This window comes from Peromyscus maniculatus, chromosome 8 (genome assembly GCF_049852395.1).
Source record: "Peromyscus maniculatus bairdii isolate BWxNUB_F1_BW_parent chromosome 8, HU_Pman_BW_mat_3.1, whole genome shotgun sequence".
NCBI lineage: Eukaryota > Metazoa > Chordata > Mammalia > Rodentia > Cricetidae > Peromyscus > Peromyscus maniculatus.
In genome coordinates, this window is record NC_134859.1 from 62712653 (window position 1) to 62720312 (window position 7660).

At 42.3% G+C, this 7660-nt stretch overlaps 1 pseudogene; it reads left to right on the plus strand.

Moving 5' to 3' along the window:
- Positions 1 to 329: 329 nt before the first annotated feature.
- LOC121831880 (U6 spliceosomal RNA) lies at positions 330 to 430 on the plus strand (annotated as a pseudogene).
- The last annotated feature ends 7230 nt before the right edge of the window (positions 431 to 7660 follow it).

The window sequence follows — 7660 nt, forward strand, 5'->3', positions numbered from 1 at the left end:
AGACTGCTGTCTAGATGCTGTAAGGGCCCTCCCACGCTGTCCATTCTCAGAGCCTGCGACTCCATCTTCATCAACAGTATCTCTTTTTGTAATTCTTTTTGTGCACAAATAAACTAGGGTCAGCTTCTGTTCCTTGTGACTAATACCCTTGGCTAAAGGAGGATAAACTTTGCATGTTCACTGAACACAGTGCACGCGTGACATAAAATTGAACAACAAACCCTTAAAAGAATCCATCCCTAGATAGTGGTTTATTAAAACATCGTAACTATATTACTATGGTACTTAATGGTGAAAGACTGAAGTCTTTTCCCTAGAATAAGGAACAAGTGTTCCCTTTGGCAGCGCATATACTGAAATTGGAACAATACAGAAATTAGCATGGCCTCTGTGCAATGACATGCACATTCATGACATGCATGAATGACATGCACATTCATGAAGGGCTCCATATTTTAAAGTTGGATGTGGTGGCACACCCATCAGTTAGGGTAAGTAAACGAGGAAAAGGAAATTAATAAAAGTCATCTAGGACTGGAGAAATGGCTCAGAGGTTAAGAGCACTGACTGTTCTTCAGAGGTCCTGAGTTCAGTTCCCAGCAACCACATGGTGGCTCACAACCATCTATAACGAGATCTGGTGCCCTCTTCTGGCCTGCAGTCATACATGCTGTACACATAACAAATAAATCTTTTAAAAAAAAAAAGTCATCTAAAAAAAAAAAAGGTACAACTACCTCTATTTGTAGATGACATGACCTGATCTCTAAATAGACAAGGTATCCACCAAAAATCTAGAATAAGTTCAGCAAGGCTGCACAAAACAAGAGGAACATGAGTTGTACTTTTTAATGTTTTTGAGACAGACTCTTGTTGTGTAGCCCAGGTTAGCCTTGAGCTCAATCCTCCTGCTTTAGCTTCTAAAATGCTAGGATTATGGGCCTATGCTACCACACTTGGCTTCAATGTATTTCTGTGCTCTCGACACATATGTATGATGAGAAAATGAAAACAAGCCATTTTATAATGGCACCAGAAAGAGTAAGGTGTTTAGGAATAAGTTTAACAAAAGTACAAGGTGTTTACACTGAAAAGCTATGAGACCTCACTGAAAGAAATTGGGACCTAAATAAACAGAAAGGCTTCCCCTGCTCATGATCAGATGACTAGACAGTGTAAGGTGGCACAGCTCTGGAGGCTGGAGAGATGGCTCAGCGGTTAAGAGCACTGACTGCTCTTCCAGAGGACCTGGGTTCAATTCCAAGCACCCACATGGCAGCTCACAACTGTGTGCAACTCCACTTCCAGGGGACCTGACACCCTCACACAGACATACATGCAGGTGAAACACCAATGCACATAAAATGAAAAATAAATTATTTTTAAAAAGACAAGATGGCACAACTCCAAACTTCTACACATCCAATGCAATGTCTATCAAGATGCCAGCAGCAGCAGTGGCTTCCTTTTCATCTTCTTACTCTTTTTTTTTTCTTTCAGAAATCAGTGAGTTGCTTCTAACATTTATAGAGAGATGCAAGACTCAGAATAGCCAAAACTCTCTGGAAGATGTAAAAACCTATCAACCCTATCAAAAAGCAGTAGGCAACTAAGAGTTCAGTTCCCCAGTACTCCATAAACCGGCCATGGTGGTGCACATATCTAATTCCATCACTCAGGAGGTGGAGGCCAGAGAATCAGAAGTTTAAGGTCACCCTCAGCTACATGGTGAGTTTGAAGTCAGCATGGGATACATTAAATTCTGGAGGAGAGAATAGCAATCGCCTAGGGGTAGATATTAATGGAATGGAAACCGGTGTCCAGAAATCCTTCCCAGTTCTTGTCAACTGATTTCCAACAAGGGTGCTAAAGCTACCAGAGGGAAATAATTGTCTTTTAAGCAAATGGTGCTGGGTCAATTGGATGGTAACTTGCAAAATAATGAATGTGAACAATCTCATGTTGTATACAGCTAAATGGATCACAGTTTAAAACCATAAAACTCTCAGAAGAAAACATAGGAATAAATCTTTGTGATGGTGAACAAGGGAATAATGTCTTAGTATGTCATCAGAAAACACAAGTAACAAAAAAGAGCCAGGCATAGTCTCACATGTGTGTAATCACAGCCTTGAGAAGTGGAAGTAGAGGGATCAGGAGTTCAAGGTCATCTTCAGCTACATAGCAAGTCAGCCTGGACTACATGGAACCTTGTCTCAAAATGAAAACTAAAACACAGAATAGGGGTTGGGAGGGATAGGGCTCAGTGATAAGACTGCTTGCTGTGCAAACATTAGGACCTTAGTTTGGAATCCCAGAATCCACATAAAAATCCAGAGTGCTGTGAGGTGCCTTGTGCTCACAACCAGAGTGCTGCAACAGCACACACCACACACATACAAATCCACGAAAGCAAAACAGCAGCTAACCTTTTAAAACATTTCCGTGTGTGTCAAAGGATGGACTCACTTGCTACCACTCACGTGTGAAGGTCAGAGACAATTGCAGAAGTCCTTTTTCTCCTACCGTGTGGATCCTGGCAATTCAACTTGGCTTGTCAGGCTCGCAATTACCTTAACCCACTGAGATATCTTGCCAGCCCTCTGTTTTTATTTTATATTTTAAATTATATATACATATATGTGGGGGTGGCACATGAGTGCAGGTATTTGCAGAGAACAGAGGGCATCAGAGCCCTGGGAACTGGAGTCATAGGTGGTTATGAACCACCTGACAAGGTACTGGAGGAGAACATGGGTCCTCTGGAAGCTGTATGTGTTCTTAATCACTGAGCTATCTCTCCAGCTCCGCTCCCCTTTTAAAAAGTCAGCTGGGTGGTGGTGGTGCACGCTATTAATCCCAGCACTCAGGAGGCAGAGGCAGGTGGATCTCTGTGAGTTTGAGGTCAGCCTGGCCTAAAAGTTAATTCCAGAACAGCCAGAGTCACAAAGGAGACCGGACAGCTTTAACATCCTAGCCTTCAAATGTCTCAGTTTCCCTAACAGATGAAGACTACTGGCATACACCAGCCTCCTCTACTCAGCTTAGACTTCTTTAAAATTAAAAATGTTTATTCCATAAAGAACACTAGAAAGAAATTAAAAGGCAACCTACAAACTGATGGGAAATATTTGCACATCATATATATGATAAGGGACTTATAATTTGAATATATAAAGATCCTTATGACTCAATTTAAATGCCCAGTTTAAAAAAAAAAAAGGTACAGGATTTTAACAAATATTTTCCTCTAAAGAAAAATACAAATGTCCAATAAGCCCATGGAAAGATGTTCAGAATTATTACCCACTAAAGAAAAGCAAATGAGGCCGGGCAGTGGTGGCACATGCCTTTAATCCCAGCACTCGGGAGGCAGAGCCGGGCGGATCTCTGTGAGTTCGAGGCCAGCCTGGGCTACCAAGTGAGCTCCAGGAAAGGCACAAAACTACACAGAGAAACCCTGTCTCGAAAAACCAAAAAAAAAAACAAAAAAAGAAAAGAAAAGAAAATGAAAACTACCTTGAGACCAGCAGTGTTAATGCTGTAAGGCAAATTGTAGTGATTGCTGCTATGACTTGTGAATGTAGAAAAAAACAAACAAACAACCAAACAAAAATTGAACTGTGAATGTTACAGGGTGAACTGTACGTTAGTGAACTATAGCTCAGTAAAACTATCGCAACTTCCTGCGCCCGCACACCACCTCCACTCAGACACTAATACTGAGATGTCACTTTCCGACTGTTAAGTTGGTGAAAAATTGCAACTCTCCATGATTGATGATTCAATAAAATAGTTCCATTTTAGAAAACTGGGGTTTAGTTCTTAAAAAAGTGAAACAGAGTTACCATCTGACTAGCAATTACACTCACAGACAGATACATACCCCAAGGAAATGAAAACATGTGCACTTGAAACTTCTGTTTGGGTAGCATGGTCCACAATAGCTGGAAACAACCTAAAAGTTTGTGAACTGATGAGTGAATAAACCTATATAATGACATTTTTTTTTTCAGAGCTGAGGACCTAACCCAGGGCCTTGAGCTTGCTAGGCAAGCTCTCTACCACTGAGCTAAATCCCCAACCCCATGACATTTTAATATAACAAAGAATGAAGTCCCTGGTGTCTTATAGATACCATGCTGGGCTGTAAAGATGCCTCAGCAGTTAAGAGAACTTGTTTTTCTTTTATTATTAATATTTTTCATTCTAGTGCATGGGTGTTTTGCCTGAGTATGTCTGCACCATGTGCATGCCTGGTGGCTGGGGTCCTAGACGAGGGCATCAGATACCCTGGAACTGGAGTTACAGATATTGTGAGCCACCATATGGGTGCTGGGAATTGAACCCAGGTCCTTTGGAAAAGCAGCAAATGCTCATAACTGTTGAACCATCTCTCCAGTCTTGAGAACTTGCTTCTCTTGCAGAATACCTGAGTTGGGTTCCCAGCTCCTATGTTGGGTGGCTCACAACTGCCTGTCACTCCAGCTCCAGGGAATCTGATGGCTTTTTCTGACCTCTGTGGATACCCACACTCACATGCACACACACAAAGATTCATATACACCGTAGTTAATAATAAATCTAAAAACAACACTTATGATAAAAGAAAGAGGTTAGTTAAAAACTGAACACAAAGCCAGGCGGTGGTGGTGCATGCCTTTAATCCCAGCACGTCAGAGCCAGGTGGATCTCTGTGAGTTCGAGGCCATCCTGGTCTACAGAGCAAGATCCAGGAGAGGCACCAAAACTACACAGAGAAACCATGTCTCGAGAAACCAAGACAAACAACAAACAAACAACACTGAAAACAAAAACCACTATTTTGTGTGGTTATGCTCATCTAAAATGTTCAGGACAAGCAACTGAAGAGCCAGAAAGTCAACTAGCAGCTTCCAGGGCTGGAAAACAGGGAGGAAATAGGGAGAGATTGCTGAGGATTTCTTTTGGGGCAGTGAAAATGTTCTGAAATTAGATAACAGTGACAGTTGTACAATTCTGTGGACACACTAAACAGCACAGAATTGTAATTTCTAAGATGTGCTGTTTCCCTGCAAACACACATGTGCACCTTGTATGTGTCTGGTACCCATGGAGGTCAGAAGAGGGCATCAGATTCCCTGGACCTGGATGGTTGTGAGCCTCAACATGGGTGCTGGGAACCAAACCCAGGTCCTCTGCAAGAGCAAGTGCTGTTAACCGGTAAGGCATCTCTCTACCCCACAAAACTGTAATTTTAAAGGGCAAGTTTTATATTAATTGTATATCAAGTTTTTGTAAAATCATAGCTAATAATGCAAAAATCACACACCAGAATAGCATTCTAGAGCCAAATAGTGAACAGAATGCTAGTTAAAATGAAATGTGACTCTATATAAGTATCTGAAAATATGATTATTCTACAAAAGTAGGCAATAAAAAAACATTCCAAATAATAGAAGGATGGTATGACTGCACTGTTGCATTTCACTGTGTGTTGTATCACTGTTATTGTGTGAGCCGATGCCCACGAAGCTGGAAAAGCATTGTTTGAGGGTATCTAGGAGATGCTCTTCTGGTGAAGTCTCAATCAGTAGATCAAGTAAAGAAGACCAGCCATTGCCAATCCCTACCGTCATCCAGGTAACCATCATCCAACCCACAGAGGGAACAAAAGGGCAGCAAAGGCCCACATCTTCTCTGTTTGAGCTGTACCATCTACCTTCTCCCTGCTTAAACCAGGCTGTCCTGTGTTTCAGGCCTCTGGACTCAGAATGGTTACAGCACCAGTTTTCCCAGGTTTCAGCTTGCAGGTGGCAGATGGTGGGACTCCTTGGCCTTCGTGGTGTTAGGAATCAATCCCAGAAGTCTCATCACGGACAGATAAAGATAGACAGGTACATAGAGTGAGACTTCTGGTTCTATATATCCCTGGAGAATCCCAACAGATATACTGGGTTCACAATTTATTCGCCCCTATTTCTGAATATATTGTTAATTTTTAGTTTATATATGAGCAAAACACTACTCATCTTTCTCTTTTCCTTTGCCAGTTTTTTTTTTTTGTGTGTGTGTGTGTGCCTGTGTGTGTGTGTGGTGGGGGGGGTGTTTTCGAGATAGAGTTTCTCTGTGTAACAGCCCTAGCTGTCCTGGAACTCACTCTGTAGACCAGGCTGGCCTTGAACTCAGGTCTGCCTGCCTCTGCCTCCAGAGTGATTAAAAGCGTGTACCACCACTACTGGGCTCTCCTTTGGTTCTTATTTATTCATCTTTGTGCTGAAGCCAGAGGCCGGGTCTCACACAGCTGAGCACGTGTTTTCCTACTGAGCTGTCTGTCCCCCAGATGCCACCACGGCTGCTCCTGTTGAGTTGTCTGTCCTTGTTTTACCGTCATTTTCAAACAAATCACAGAGACTTGTCCAGTGCGAAAATGTTTTTTCCCTCCTAGAACAAGATCTTGCTTTCCAAATTGATGAGTTTTTATGTCTAATGGACTTAGTAAACCTCAAAACCACTGGAACATCCCTGATGTCTCTATTTATTGAGTCAAAACAAGGCTGTAAATCAGTCCATTGTTAAAATGGCACAGGCCTGTTCCCAAAGCTGACAGGACTCATGTGCGATGAGAAACCGAACAGAAGTCTTTTATGACAGTCTAAGCTGTTGCATAAGTTTGACAGCACACAGAGTGAAGGCATCAGAGAACATTCAGGAAAAAACAAACCCAGTTCCTCTACTCTTGCTCAACAGCCAACTGAAGAAAGACTTGTGTGATCAAATATTTGGGTTTTCTCTCACAGACACCAAACAAGTGATCCTTCCTGTAACAGACATTCTCGGATTCTGTTGTGTGTGGCACTGGGTTAGACCACACGGCTCAGCCCCCCATTCTGCTACCCTCCCCCACGTCAGCTCTGGTCTCCAGGCCCAGGCTGTTTTATTTGTGCTTTTGACTTCAGACTTTACAGCCTCATTCTCCACTTCCGTTAGTCTTCCAGAGTAGCTCATAGAACTCAGGGAAACATTTAGGATTACTGGTTCACCACAAAAGTACCTATCAGAGACCGTGACTTGTTGGCTCGTGTTTGTAATCCCAGCACTTGGAAGGCAGGAGCATTGCCATGAGTTAGAGGTTGGTTTGAGCTACATAATGAGTTCCATGTCAGTCTGAACTACACCTGTAGTCACATGCACGTACTCATACACAGATGCACAAATATACACATAATTTAAAACTAATAAAAATAAATACTTAGTAAAGCAAATAAATACATAAAATTAAAATAAATAAAGTTAAAATGAAGGGGCCATTGAGGTGGCCCAGTTCAATCCCAAGGACCCATAGAGTAGGAGAGGACCATCTCCAGCAAAGTGTCCTCTCTGACTATTCAGACACACACACAGACATGCGTACATGTAAATAAATAATAAAATAACACTGACAGATATTAGGAAGGCACTCAGTGGTAGAGTGATTGCCTAGCATGACAAAGGTCTGGATTCAATCCCCAGCACCACAAAACAAAACAAAAATGAAAATCAGAGGCTCCTGATAAACGGCATCGCATGAAGATTGGGGTTAAGTAAAGCGCAGAGGAAGGGATGCAGAGCCTCCCTACCCTTGCCACCCCTCAGCATCTCTGTGTTGGTCAGCTACCTGGAAGTTCTCCAAACAGACTGC